At 40.5% G+C, this 13,882-nt stretch overlaps 1 protein-coding gene across 1 annotated transcript in view; it reads left to right on the forward strand.

Annotated features, from left to right (window-relative positions):
- The first annotated feature begins 2,331 nt into the window (after positions 1 to 2,331).
- EXOC2 (exocyst complex component 2) overlaps positions 2,332 to 13,882 on the forward strand; it is a 130,872-nt gene continuing 119,321 nt past the window's right edge. Inside the window, exon 1 of the mRNA XM_054058920.1 lies at positions 2,332 to 2,428. The gene's annotated coding sequence lies outside the window, so the exon portion shown is untranslated. The remainder of the gene's footprint in view (positions 2,429 to 13,882) is intronic.

Consider the following 13,882-nt stretch of genomic DNA (forward strand, 5'->3'; position numbering starts at 1 on the left):
GTTTCTTGATCATAATGTTTTTTATAGTGCTTAAGTTCTTTGAGGTTTTACAAAAGGCAATTTGCTTTCCCGCTAATGTCCTGGTTTGTCCTTTCCATTAATTTGTCTGAACTTGGCTTTTGCAACTGAATTTCACACAGCCCCAGCAAAAAGAGAAAAATGAGATCTCCTGTCCCTTTCCCAAAGGTAGAAGTACCTGTGTTCAGCAACCCACACTCTTCCCCCCCTCAACACCCAGGCAGATAGCAGGTTTGGTGAGAAACATCTTTGCACTTTCACTGGAACAGGAGGACTGCTTTGCATTGCTCAGCGCTGACAGCACTGCCCGCCTGCTCATGCCTAGGCCTTTCTCCGTCACCCTTCCTTCTTCCACCCATCATGGCAAGCACCTCCAAGCCCTCCCTGTACTCCACAACACAGTGGCTGGGTCCCCCCACCACTGCTGGATGAGCTTCTGTGTGCAGGGACATTGATAAAGTGCTCAGGAATGGTTTTGGTTTTATTATCATTTATAGAATTGTGGAATCACAGAATCCTTTAGTTTGGAAAAGACCCTTAAGATGAGGAAGTCCAAATGTAAACCTAACACTGCTTAGCTACCACCAGACCATGTCCCTAAGCACCATGTCTACACATCTTCTAAATAGCTCCAGAGATGGTGTCTCAAGCACTTCCCTGGACAGACTATTCCAGTGCTTCATTTCCCTTTTGGTGAAGAAATTTTTCCCATTTTTGTTTATTTTTGTTGCTATAGGGAACAACTGGGAAATCCATAGTATATTTACCTGCTTTGTATGCTGAAGCATTTTTGTGTATTGACGTGATGTTTATTTAATCTTCTGGCATGATCTAGTAAGAATGAAAGAGGTTACTTGTGCCATTTTGTTGAAGTTCGGTAATGATGCTCAGGATGACAGGTATCTGTGCCTATAATAAGCAGCTTATCTGTTGGGAATTCAAGGAGCAGACTTCTGAAGGATGGGGTGAGGAGAAGGTGTTCTGGAGAAGGTGAGTGGAAATGGAGAATAAGGGATGTCTGACAGGTCAGTCCTGGAGCTGGTGATCTGGGAGGAATCACATTAAACAGAATCATAGAATCATAGAATGGTTTTGGTTGGAAGAGACTTTAAAGATCATCAAGCCCCCCCCCCCCCCTTGCCATGGGCAGAGACAGCTTCCACCAGATCAGGTTGCCCAAAGTCTCATCCAACCTGGTCTTGAACACCTCCAGGGACGGGACAACCATGACTTCTCTGGGCAACCTGTGCTAGTGCCTCACCACACTCACTAATAACTAATCTAAATCTCCCGTCTTTCAGCTTAAAACTGTTACCCCTTGTCCTGGACTCTCTGATAAAGAGCCTCTGCCTCACTTTCCCATGTGTCCCCTTTAAGTACTGGAAGGCTGCTATAAGGTCTCCCTGGAACCTTCTCTTTTCTAGGATGAACAACCCAAACCCTCTCAGCCTGTCCTCGTATGGGAGGTGCTCCAGCTCTTGGATCATCTCCGTGGCCTCCTCTGGACTCATACTAACAGATCCGTGTCCTTCTTGCGCTGAGGACTCCAGAACTGAACACCGTATTCCATTTGGGGTCTCAGGAGAGCAGAGTAGAAGGGAAGAATCACAATTCCTTTGATGCAGCCCAGGACACAGTTCTTCCTCCACTGCGAGTGTACATTGGCATTTATTGTTGTTGTTGCCCTTGTTGATGTCACCACTGTTACAATGATTTAATTCTTCCCTTGCTCCTCTTCCATGAAGGAACTCCTTCCTGGTGTTCTCGACACCTTTATCAGTACCTGAAGGGGGCTGCAAAAAAGCCAAGGAGGGACTTTAGGCATGTATCGATAGGACAAGGGGGAATGGCTTTAAATTGGAGAGGGGCAGATTTAGATTAGACACTAGGAAGAAATTCTTCATCGTGAGGGTGGTGAGGCACTGGCACAGGTTGCCCAGGGAAGCTGTGGATGCAACAGGAGGCGTTCAAGGCCAGGCTGGGTGGGGCCTTGGGCAGCCTGGTCTGGTGGGAGGTGTCCCTGCCCGTGGCAGGGGGGGTGGAATTAACATGATCATAGAATCATAGAGCGGTTTGGGTTGGAAGGGACCTTAAAGATCACCTAGTTCCAGCCCCCTTGCCATGGGCAGGGACACGTCCCACCAGACCAGGCTGCCCAAGGCCCCACCCAGCCTGGCCTCGAAGCCCCCCTCCACCCCAACCCACCCAATGACTTCAATGACTCTGCCCGGGAGGGGATGAGGGGGCTGCAGCGCGGGGTGGTGCCTTCCCGCGGGAGGGGCGGGGGCTCTATCGCTCTGCGCTCCATCGATTCTCTCGGGCAGCGGCTGGCGGTGGCCGCGCGCGCCGGGGCTGCCGGGAGCGGCGCTTCTTCGGGTACCGGAAACGAACGCGGCGGCGGCTGCGGGGGGTGAGTGAGTGACAGAGTGACGGCCTCCGGCCTCTCGCCCCGCTCTCGCTCCTCGGCTCTCAGCGGGGCAGTCCCCCCACTGCCTTCTTCCTTCCCTGCTCCCCGTGTGTGTCTGGGGGCGCGTCCCAGGCTCCTCCCCTGCCCCGGGAAGCGAGGATGGAGCTGTCGTGAATGGCTTTTTGGGGCGGTGCCGCCGGTCTCCCGTGGTCATGGGCCCTTCTCAGCCTCCTCGGAGGCACCTGCGGTCCCGCTCCGCCCCCGGCGGAGGGAGGAATCGGCTGCCCAGGGGAGTGGTGGAATCACCATTCCTGGAGGAGTTTGAAAGACGGGTGGACGAAGTGCTTGGGATGGGGTTTAGTAATGGACTGGTACGGTTTGATACAAGAAGCAGTTAAGTTTCGTCTAAGCAATTGAGGTTTCCTTAGTGGCTGTAAGCCTTAATGGCTATAAACTGGAGAGGGGCAGATTTAGACTAGACATAAGGAGGAATTTCTTCACTGTGAGAGTGGTGAGGCACTGGCACAGGTTGCCCAGGGAAGTTGTGGATGTCCCATCCCTGGAGGTGTTCAAGGCCAGGTTGGATGGGGCCTTGTCCCTGCCCGTGGTAGGGGGAGCGGAACTGGATGATCTTTAAGGTTCCTTCCAACCCAAACCGTTCTATGATTCTTTGAAAGTTACACAGAATGTCCCTCTGATAGCATCCTAAGAGCATGTTTTCTTTTAGACTGTTTCTTTCCCTGACACTAGTCATTCTTTGACAATGATAACACTTTGTGTGAAGTATGATCTGTGCTGAATAAATGCATCTTATTCTGTAATAACCCCTGTTTGGAATGCCTTCATAACTCAAAGGCAAGGTCAAGCAGAGAGCTGGAGCCAGCTCCAAATTAGCAAGAGTTTTGACTGTTGCAAAGTTTTGTAACATTGAAATTAGACTTCGGAAAGTAACAGAATATGTGTAAGGTTTCTGGGTGAATTTAAACATATGCGTTTAAGTGGGAAATCCATCTTGTCCCAGCGCTTGTCTCGCGGCACACAACTGATAGAGATCGCTCCCTCGTGTTGCCCAGGCTGGGCAAAGATGGTCGTTTTCTAAAACTCCAAAACCAGTCAGTTTTATTTGCCGATATTTTCGGTATCAGGTTGGACTCGATGATCTCAAAGGTCTTTTCCAACCAAACAATTCTCTGATTGACTTCCCGGCGGCTGCAGCAGCTCGGTTTCCCTCCTCCCCCTGTCCCGCTCAGCTCCTGCTCGGGGGGTTTTCCGTCCCCTGGCAGCCCCAACTCCGTCTGCGAAAGGTCGCGCTTGGGCGGAGAGCGGAGCCCCTTGCAGCGCTGGCGGCGCTGAGCCTGCAAACTAGCGAGAGGGGCAGCAGTTCGGTGGCTTTTGCCTCTGTTTCACACCGCTGGCAGCGATCTGCTGAGAGCTCCCGAGCCCAGTTGGTTGTAGAGTGAAACGAAGTCGGTCTAGAACCGTCTTAACTCGTTCAGCTCCACAGAGTGTTTGTGTGCGCTGGTAGAGGAAATGGGCAAAGCAGGGGTGAGGTCTGACCTCTGAAGAGCTGGTGACTTTCAGGCCTGATTGTTCTGTAACTTTGCATTCGGTGGTACCATAAAGTTTCAGATGCAACTCCCCAAAGTGAGCAGGCAAATACAATAAGGAAGTACTGTAGTAAGGAATGTGGAACAAATCTAAGTAACATCCTGGTTGAGAGATGATTGCTTTCATTGATATCTGGCTGAAAGTGTTACGCTTCCTCTTCCTCTGTGACTTGTTTGATTTTGTTTGTTAGGGTTTTTTGTTGCTTTTTTTTGTTTGTTTGTTTGTTTGTTTTACTTCCTACACAGTTCTACATTTCTCCCTTGCTTGGGCTGCCTTGCTTTACCTTGCCATCCAGAAGGGTCCATGAACTGGGCAACCTATTCTTTGCCTCTTCCTTGCCTCTTCTGTATCTGAAGATATCCTTTTCAGGCTCCTAATTGTCAAGAGGTATAGATACCTGAAATTTGGTATAATCCTGTTTCCAAAAAGAGTTTCCCATTCTGTCCGGTTTTACTTGTTTTCGAAAGTGTTCCTCTATACTGTCAGCTTTCCTTCTCTTCTCATTTTTTTTCCTCCTCTGCTTTCTTTGTTTCCCACAATTTGCTTGTGCATTGTGGATTAATGGCTTCTAGCCATACAGTTTGAATTGAAAGCCAGTGAAATATTAAACCATCTTAACTCTGACAGAATAACAGCTTAAACCGAAACTGCAGATATTTGTTCTTTAAAGTGTAATTTAAAATCGTAATCTCACTTTCACTTCTCAAGTTTTCTGATTATTCTTAAAATAAGTAAACAGTCTCTTTTTCGTGATTTGTGTGTGTTTCATTGCTGTAAACTTTTTTGGTTTTGCATATGATAAAGCTGACAAAATAGTTAAAGGACATCTATTTGTTTGGGGTTTTTTTTAATGTAAACTGGAAATAATAAAAAACATGGCATAGGGAAACAGGTCTGTGTCCTTGCTTTGCCTGTTGCTCACCTGAAGAAGAAAAGCTTTATAATTCTTGGTCTCTATTTCTATACTATTCATCACAGCTTGCACTGACCCAGCAAGAACTGTCAAAACTCATGTCCTGCTGCTGATTTCTTTCCCATGGATAGCTTAGTTTACAATTTCTGTGATTTATACCCACCCTCAGACAACAATGTTTTTACTTAGATGGGATTTCAGTTCTCTTAAAAATAGTTTAAAACAAGATGCATTATAACATTTTTGTTACAGTGGTATAACTTATCTCTGTGAAAATACCATTAATTTACATTGTAACGGTAAGGGGTTTTTCTGTATGGAAAACGTAACTTTTTTTAGTATGTGTCAGCGGTTCATTAAAAGCATGTTGCAAATCAAATTTGTGCTTTTTTAAAAGCAAACTATAAAGTTCTCTTGTATTTTTGTGGCCTTAATTCAATAAATTATAGTATTTTTATGAATTTATAGGGGTTTTTAATGCCGTAATTGCTTTACAAACTTGATAGATTTTTTAATGCTGTAATTGTTTAATCAGCTATTAGCGCTGAATAGCGGTCTAAGTTAATGGACATTTCAAATGAGTCCTAAAAACACCTTAAAATTCTAAGTTATGAACTTAAAAAAAAAAAATAAAATAAAAATAAGCCTTAAAGTGAAATGTTTAACACCTTGCCCTTTGAGCAGTGGATGGTGGTGTGTGCTGAAACTTCATCTTCAGTACAAAAAGTACTAGTCACTGTTTTTGAATGTCATGGGATTTTTTGAGTTGTAGGATCTCCTGTGAATATGAGCAGATACCATCTCTTCTTTATTATGCTACTTTTCACAGTAAAGCTGGACTAAGGCAGAATAAGCGGGCTGACTAGGAAGGCAGAAGACACTGACGTTTTAGTGATGAAAACTTTTAGATATGTTATGTTAAACCTTGCTTAATCAATTTCCCTTAATGTACTGATACATTTAGCTGTAAATCTGGGAAGTCTTAAGCACTGCACTTGAAACTAAACTTCAGTTTTGAGTTATTTTAGTTCTCTTTATTCTGTGCTTTTCTGCCTTCTTACTTCACTTAAAAAGAGAGAAAAGATAAAAGTAAAAACATGATGGTGACAGAAGACTGAATATAAAAGCTGTTGTTAAAAACATGCATTCTGACAGCTATTGAAAGTATCCATGAAATAATCTTCAGTTATGGTTTTGTACTCCAGGACAAAACAGCCTGTGAAGCACGAACAGGCACTACCTGCGTGTGTTTTGAATGGCTGTACATAACTGCTTAGTTATGCAAGCAGGCACAGAAAGTCTTCCATAGGAGAAATTGGTAGTACTTCATTTTACAGTGAAGGACTGGAAAATATTACTCAAAGTCTGTACATATTACAGTTAATTTATTTTCTACGGGAAGTTTTCAGTAGGAGTGGAATCTGCTGTTGTATCTTAAAGTGCACTGAAGGTTTAAAATCTGAAAACAGCTAAAGTAATAACTTTTTGCAGAAGTCAGATGTGAGCTCTTCAGCTTAACTTTGACTTTCTGTCTTGGACCACCTACATTCTGTAATTCTGTGCTGTGCAACATTATCTTTCAAACTATTTTTCCCAGGGGAGAAATACAGTGCTTAGTAATGGGGGAAGCCTTGTTTGTAAAGGTGCTTCTAAGATGAGAGATGATTAGGCATTACATGCATAGCACATGCATGTCAGATTGATGTTTCATCTTTTGCACTGAATGTGAAAGCAAAGGTCTGTGTTTGCACAGTATCAATTTAAAAATGAAATAAAAATAAGCCTTAAAGTGAAATATTTAACACCTAGCCCTTTGAGCAGTGGATGATGTTGAGTGCTGAAACACAGTATCAATTCAAAATTGCAAAGTATCAATTTAAAAATACGGCTGATTAAAATTTTTGTACCTTAACCTGAAAATTATTTCCTAGAATTCCTGTTAGTGTTTCAGTTCAAAAGCAGTGGGATTATTCTCCCAACATCAAAAGTTAGAGAAGGAGGGGAGGGCAGGAGGAAGAACTCATTTTTGTGATCTCCTGGAAAAGAAACCAAACAAAACTAAAAAACAAGCAAAAGGGAACCTGAATCACTTTTTTAGAAACTGAGTAATGAAATAAATGCCTGAAACTAAGAATTAATTGTGTGATTGATGTGTTATGTGCTTTGCTTAGGGGAAGGTAATCTAAGTATTTAACATTTTAAACAATACCGAGTCAAACATCTCCCCTCCCTGCTCTGGAGAAATCATTTGTAATTGTAGTTTTTGTATTATTTTGGAAGTATTTAGTGCTTTTCTTCAAAAGGTAATTGGTCTGTGTAGCGTTTTTTTTGACAACAGAAGTGGTTAATTAATCTGCTGACACTACGTTCAGTGTTTTCAGTAGAAACTTCTGTGATCACATTCAGTGATAGGTGTGAAAGCTGGTGTTTCCTTTCTAATTTTGTTTGGTTTCTTTTTAAGGAAAACAAAATTTCTGAGACACCAAGCCCTTAATGGGTCTGGTTTTCTCTTGACCTTAAGGGAACTACAGATTCCGAGATTTTCTGTTTAATTCTCAAAGGCAGACATTGGGCTATATTGCGCAGAAGGCAGTGGGGACTCTGTAGATCAAATTGCAATATAAATCAGTGATTTTTAGGTATATTTAGACTTGCTTCTTTCTTTCATTTCATGGATAACTCAAAAGCAGTGTACCTTGTGTTTGGAAGTTCATCAAAAAGCCTGTATTAGTAAATGATTTAGGGTGATACTGAGCAGAAGTTCCTTCTTAAATGCCCACTTTTGTATTGAGGACAGACTAGACTGGGGTTTTTTTATTATTTTAGATAACCCAAAAATGTCTAAATTTAAAAAGCAATGACTTTAAATTTTCTGTTTAAGAAATCTGTGAATCTTGTGACAATTTGAATCTCACTGTGGTTTTAACATGCATACCTTGGCTCTTGCTGTAAAAAGGAACACTAGAGTTTTGGCAAAAGGTTAAGGGGCTATGTATATAGCTGATGGGTTTTGCTAATGTCTCTTTTTCGTAAGCATAGAAGTCAGGGGAACTTCTGTTTCTCACAAGACAGCTTCACTACTCTGAATGCATGATAGTTCCATAAAGCGGAGGAGATTTTGGGTGGATGAGTGGAAATGGAGATTGTGAGTATGTAAGGCGGAGGCAGGCTGAAATATGTCAGAAAAGTACCTGTGCACTCAGGCTCTCGGACAGTGAAATACTTGATTGTGTGTTTGACCATGTGAATAAAGAAAGATGATGCAGTGCATGACTTGAGTACTTCCCGAGCGCAGGCCAGAACAAGGTGTTGGGAGAGAAAATGAAAAATACAGGAATCTCAGTAACACAAGTGCATGTCTCACCTTCTAAATATTTTTGAAACAAAAGGAACTGCCAAAAATGTTACACGGCAAATGTTAAATTATTGTTGCAGTCCTGCCTACAAGCACCCAAGTTAAAATTTCAGTCATGTGAACTCTCTAATTACGGTGGTTACATAGTGTTTTTACAAAGAATATTGTGTATAGTTACAGGGCTTAGAAAAAATCTATGGTGTCTTGTTTCTTTTCTCTGAAAAAAAAAAATCTCATCCCATTGGGATTTATTTAGTTTATTTTTCTGAACTTCTGGTTCTTTCTGAATGCATTTACATAAACATATTTGAAAGTTTTTAATGCTTGAAGTATTGTTTTCGAGCTTCTGACTGTGAGTAACATAAGATAGAGGAATGATGAGGGTTTTAAGTTTCTTTACCATTTTCCTAATAACTAAAATAATGCACAGAAAATAATGAGTAACTTTATAACAAGAGGGGGATGAATACTTTAACTGGAGGACAGTAAGGAGAATGACTTCTGGATGAAGGAAACTTTGCTGGATGTTGGAGGTAGAAGCAGATGTAGGAAAGCATGTGCTTTGTGAGACTTTAGAAATTAATGGGAGATTTATGGCCATCTGTGATATGGTTTTGTGTAAAGCTGAGTTCACTTTTTTTCTATATATATGTTTATATATATAAGTTTAAGGCTTTTATTCAAAACGTAGCTAGATTATAGTGATGTGTCACATAATAAATACAGAAGCTTTTAACCAACTAGATGACTTAATTTCTGGGGAGTTGTAATGCAATTTATAATGAAAAAAGGGAAATTTTGGGAAGAAACATCTGTGATCAGACTTCCTTAAATTACATTTTCTTCTACACTATCGCTCTTTTCCAGCCAATTTAGTATGACCAGAACAGATGTTCAGAAAACTTCAATTTGTTTGACTTGAGTCTTTGTAATGAATAGGTGCTGTAATGTAGAATATACTAGCAGAAGTGTTCTTTCAAGAACTGATATAAACCAGCATGTAGACCTAATTATCACTTGGGACAATAATTTATTTTCAGTGTGAAGGTATGGAACCTTAAAGCTAACTTTGTAGAAAATGTGTTTGATAAGGTGAAATATTTTTTAGGAGTATTATCTATTTCTATTTATGAATATGCTTTTATTTTGGTTTTCTCCAAAAGAAGCCCTAATCCAAGTTTATAGGGCTAATATTGACATTTGGATTATTGTACTATTGATGGTTTTGTTTAATGGTGGCACTAGGAGATTGTCATTATCACTTAGGTAAATATATTTTGAGCTGAGATGAAAATGTGACTATGGTTCTGGGCTTTTCAGACTGTGTATGTGGATTAAATTAAATTTGTGTGGTGGTGAGTTTGATGGAGAAGGTATGTGTGTTCCTGGCAGCGGAGTGGAGGGAAGAGAATCTTTTTTAAAAAAGTAGACTGACTAAAATAGATTTCAAAATTCTTCAAACATTTTGTCCAGCTTTTTTGTGTTTGAACAGGTGATATAATTGGCAGATGAAGTGATTTTTGAACTAAAACACACAAAAAATTCCCCACTTTGAAAGGCTGTGTTCATCTGTATTATAGATTAATGTTCTTTTTAGTCTATTTGTAGAGGTTTACTATTTTTACTTCTTACTGATAGGTCACAAACTCAGTGTTATATGTAGCCTCATTAATTTCCTTCAGCTTTTTTATGGTGTAAGATACTAATGACCAAAAATTCATTTTACAACAGAACACTTCTGAAAACATTTGGCGTTTTGATGTTGTAATGTGGTTAATTGTTCTTTTTGGGGAATCTCTCCCCTCCACAAATAAATAATGTGTCAAAATTCCTGATGTGAAAATACATCAATATGTAGGTATGCTCTGCATCGTGACTGATAGGATGCTGTCATTTAATTTATACTAGTCTAGATTTTTTTTTTTGACATGTGATAGATAGAAGGTTAATTGATGTTAAATGGATGCTTTGTTAGCCCTTCATCAGCTACTAAACTAGTACAGGAGGAGTGCAAATCATTACTACAAAAGGCCAAGACCAGTATGTTTTCTTAGTGAGGTTTATAGGTTTTTTTATCCCTCCTTTCTTTCCCTTCTTCCCAACCACACAAAACGTAACCAGCTGTAATGATAGGAGGAGAGCGCAAGCAGCTTTTCCAAACACACACACACACATACGCGCTCACACTCTCCTGCCCCCCCCCCCCCTCCTTGTTCCTCCTCATACCTCAGCAGAGTGACAGCTTCTAGATGTTGCGTGCGAGTGAGTTCAGCTGGTGCTGTGTGGTCTGGGTGTGTGGTCTCCAGCTCAACCGAGAGGCTGCTAACAGGGTGGATGAGAGAGAGCAACACTGTTTACTTTAATTTATTTCGGATGCCGGAACTGTGCCCGGAGTTTCTCCTGAGCTGGATTCCACAGTTAGCGGTGTCAATCCCTCGCAGCTGCAGCCCAGGCTGCAACGAGCGCTGAACTCCTCTGCCAAGGGCTCTGGCAGCATCTGCCCCGGGTCCAGCCTTTTAATCCTGTGTGACTCAGAAATGTTAATGGCATCGCTGAGTGCTGTGATTATTTTGCTTTCACTCTGTCAAGATATATAGCCATGAAGATGTACCTTGCTGGGTTAAGGAAAGCAGCACCTCTGAGATAGTGAGGAATTATGCGAGTATGGCTATTGTGAAAGCAAAACTGCTGTGCTTATTCCTTGGCTACCCTAAAACTAAAATCGCTAGTACGCACCTCATAAGTGATTGGAGTATTCAGGAGCCCTTTTAAAAGGAGAGGGTATCATGTCATTTTATACTCCCAAATATTTTCTTTTTTGTCATTTGCCCCCTCCATTGCAAAACTTGCAGGTCTGCCCAAATCGAAACTGATTTCGGCATGTGATATTGTCCTGTAGGTTAACGTGTGTGTCAGTGGTAACATTGGCCTGAATCAGCATGCCGGATATGACAAGGCAAGACAAATGAGGCTTTGTTATTTCTGTGCAATGGTGAAATTACTCCCTTTTTTATGTTTGTTCATCTTTTCATTATAAGTAGCTTAGTGGTGTTTTGAAGAGTTTTTTTCCCCTAAATGTAAGATTCGTGAGCACTTCTTGTTTAAATTGACAAGTCTTCTTTTATTATTTAAATAAACATGCATAGATTCTTAATATCACTTGGAATTTCAGCATTGTTTAGCTTATTCACTTCCCAGTCTTTTCTGGCAGGCTTGCAGGAATGGACTTTGTATTATTAATGCAGTGTTGAAGGCTGTGGAAATTCTAGGGCACTGAAGATCTCCAGAGGGGTTAATAAATGTCAGTTATTTTCACAGCGCTGCTTTTGGGATGCTTTTAAATCTTGGTTTATATAGATTGTCTGCTTGAATTTATATTGTTGGGAAGATAAAGCACAGAAAAGGTTGCAATAGTGTTTTTCATCATTTTGTGATGGTTTTCAGTACAAACATGTAGGAAACTTCACTTTGCTGTCCCTCTTGGGGTCATTTGCTGTGTCCCTTCACTGACTCTGTCATAGTGTGTTGTACTCAGGGGACTCCTTGGGTTTTCTAGTGCAAACAAATTATTAGATTTATTTAGGAAAAGAACAAGTTTGTGTAGTTTAAGGTGAAAAGGCCATCACCTAGGTTCTGGAATCTGAGTATTTATTGCTTGTTTAAAAAAGCATGTTTCATAAATCTGTTCATTCGGAAAGCATTTAATGTTGTGATGTTAATGTGATAAGAGTACCTCACCTACTGGTTTGAGGTTGGTTTGTTTTTTAAAAAGTAAACAAGAATATCTGAGGGATACTGTGATTTGAACATGAGTGATGCTTCGGTCATTCCTGCTGTCCTGACTCAAACTTCTAAAAGGTGTATTCTGTCACATATATATGAGTGAAAACAAATAAATATTTGATATCTGAAGACTCGTGTACTTTCTTATAGCTTAGACTTTCTCAGCAGTGACAAGTAGGGTTTTTCTTTCCTCCCTTCTTGACAGCTTAGATTCTCTTTGCTAGATGACCATGGCACTTGCATTGACCTTGAGTCTGTGTTCCTCCAAGTCTTAAGCTCAGTGTTTGTGACAGAGTACTGCTGGAAACTTTAACTTAACTGAACTTACAGTCACTGTGGCCAACCTGCTAGCTTCTTGTAAAAGTCGGAAACTCCTTTTTGAAGGGATTGCTAATTTTGAGTGCTAATTTTTTTAACAGTGAAATTTGTAAGGTAGCAGCTGATTGTTACTTGTCTTCCAAAGTTCCATGCCTTCATCATGTTTGTAGTTTTCCATTGGGGTTTGAACTTACCAGGGAATTTGATATCCTTAGATATTAAGGATATCTTCTGAACTACTGTTGTTTGCTTGTTCTGTATTCTTATACTTCTTCCAGAGTGGTAAGCTGCACTATGCTTTGCAGAACAGGTACAATAACTATTTCGTTTTACACCTCTGCTCACCATTGGAAATTGAATGGGGAAACTTGTTTAAGAATTTCAATTTTAAACTAACTGAAGGTTTACAAAAGTATAAAAGCAACTATACCTCTATTTTCCCTTATATTGGGACATATTTCATTTCTTCATTGTTTTTAAAGCGGCTTTTTTAGGTGACAGTGTCACCTCTCTAGCAAGCTTACAATGCTCAGAATTGTCTGGATTTTTTTTTTTTTTTTTTGAACCAAACGTTTGCAAGAGAACAGTTTATTTGAGAAGCTCATGTAAAGACAAAGATGATGTTTATGAAAGGCATTTTTCAAGATGGCTTTGTAGTAGGTGGTCTTTGCAGAGGCTTTCAAACTCCTTGTAGTTTCATAACAAAAATTATGACAGAATAATAGAGAGAATAATATGGGCAAGATCATGGGAGCAGTCAAACAGATGTCATCCATGTTAAACTGTTGGGGAGATATTGTGGGGAAATGAAGTTTAAAAAAAAAGGACAGGGAGTAAAGAGGGAGAGACCACTGTTAGTGTAAAAGATGATTGTCCATTGCAAAAAGATAGTCTGGTTAACACTTCTTCAGCAAGCCTGGCTCCTCAGGGGGAATATTCTGTGTAGAAGACTGCCTTTACGCAATCTCCTCTAGTCTGTATAAGAAGCAGTCTTTCAGTAAGAGAGCTGCTTTTTCATTATTGTAGTACACATAATAAGTATTTGCATAGATTAGACCTTTTGGTGCAATGTATAGAATTGCAGCAAAAGTTCTTAGATTATTGCATCTTTTCATGAAATGAAAAAGTATTTTTTCAGCTTTGCCTCAAATATTTTTTAAAAAGCTAGAAACATGCTTTGGGGCCACAGTGGTATACTGGCTGGGTTTCCCAGTAAGCAGTTTAGTCATTTTAACTCTTGACGTTTATTATAAGAAGGATGAGAAGAAATACTACAAATGAATTGAAGGCTCCTGAGCATTTGTTTGGTATTTGTAGTAAGAATAGATTCCGTAGAGTTCCTTCACTTTCTCCTTGAAATAAACAAAACAAGTTGCTGTTTTATAATAATAGCTATAATAATAATAGAGCATCTCAGTGCTGCAGTGCTTTTTTTGTAATGTGTTGAGATTTACTGTGGTATTCTCATTCCACTGAGGTA

Source organism: Cuculus canorus, chromosome 2 (genome assembly GCF_017976375.1).
Source record: "Cuculus canorus isolate bCucCan1 chromosome 2, bCucCan1.pri, whole genome shotgun sequence".
NCBI lineage: Eukaryota > Metazoa > Chordata > Aves > Cuculiformes > Cuculidae > Cuculus > Cuculus canorus.